The 1,280-nt window shown below is 38.8% G+C and overlaps 1 protein-coding gene across 1 annotated transcript in view; it reads right to left on the reverse strand.

The window, feature by feature from the left end:
• The window catches only part of rasgef1ba (RasGEF domain family, member 1Ba), a 75,690-nt gene that overhangs the window by 64,726 nt on the left and 9,684 nt on the right, over positions 1-1,280 (reverse strand). The window lies entirely within an intron of this gene.

The following is a 1,280-nucleotide window of genomic DNA, read 5'->3' on the forward strand; positions in this document are numbered from 1 at the left end:
ATGGATGGATGGATGGATGGATGGATGGATGGATGGATGGATGGATGGATGGATGGATAGATATCTTGATTGATCTAATTGAACCATCAAAGAGTTCAGTTATTCTCACCTGACGACCAATAAGAAGGCAGCTGACTGAACCTCTGTAATAAAACCAGCAGCTCTCCATCCGCTCATCACATCCCTGCTCACAGCCGAAGCTTCAGGATTCATTAAAACTCATTTAAGATGGTTTCATTTGGCTGTTTAGCTTTCATTAATTAAACTCTTAGAGGACACCTTCGCCGCAGTAAACCGTCTGCAGCCGTCGAGTGAACGGAACGGTTTAATTGCTGGAGCCTCAGTAATGAACTGAACACCGAGCACTGAAAATATCTCAAAAATAAATGTTTTTCTTCATAAAAGGCTGTTTTCTGTGTTGGATTCACAGAAATGAAGGTTAATAAAGTGGGTAGAATCAAATTAATTACTTCAAGGCTAACAGTAGCTAAAAGTAGCAAATGAAAGCTAAAATAAATTACCAGATCGAAGGAGTGAAAAAATATAATTAGCAGAAAATAAGTAAAAAAATGTAAAATAGCTAAAACATAAAGCAGCTGAAATTAGCAGAATGCAGCTGAAAGAAGTACATAAAGCTTAAATTTGTTGTAAGAAACAGAAAAAAGCTCAAAAAGCAGAAATGAGCAGAAATAGTCAAAAACAGGCTAAAATCAGCAGCTAAAGGTTGTGGAAACAAAAGTACACAGACAGTGTTTGTGGTGTAAAAAAAACAATCAAATTAGCCAAAAAAAAGTACAAAAAAGTGACAACAGCTGATACAGCCAAAACGGGCAGTAAAACAGCTAAAATAATAACATTTAGCATAAAGGCACAAGGAGCACATTTGCTGAATTAAGCAGAAAGAAGCTAAAATGGCCACCAAAATGTGAACTTATCTTGAAAAAATTATTTTAGCTGAATAGTAACTAAAACTGCAGCACAAAGCTGAAATTATCAGAAAGCAGAAAAAAGCTGAAGAACGGCAGAAACCTGCTGACTCAGCAGATGGAAATAAGTCGTCACTTTTGATGGTCAGAGACCCTCAGGGGGCCACAGACCCCCAGAGGGAAGAGTTTTATTTGTTCTGATGGGAGGAAACAGACGGATCCATAAATCTGTTGTTTGGTTCTGCTGGGCTAAAGTGATTAAATTGATCCTGAGCCAACTGGACCAGACCCTTCTGCTGATAGAGGTGGTCCGTCAGAGCAGAGACATGGGCTTTCTGCTGGTGTGTGTGTGTG

The sequence above is a fragment of the Austrofundulus limnaeus genome, unplaced genomic scaffold, assembly GCF_001266775.1.
Source record: "Austrofundulus limnaeus strain Quisiro unplaced genomic scaffold, Austrofundulus_limnaeus-1.0 Scaffold226, whole genome shotgun sequence".
Taxonomy (NCBI): domain Eukaryota; kingdom Metazoa; phylum Chordata; class Actinopteri; order Cyprinodontiformes; family Rivulidae; genus Austrofundulus; species Austrofundulus limnaeus.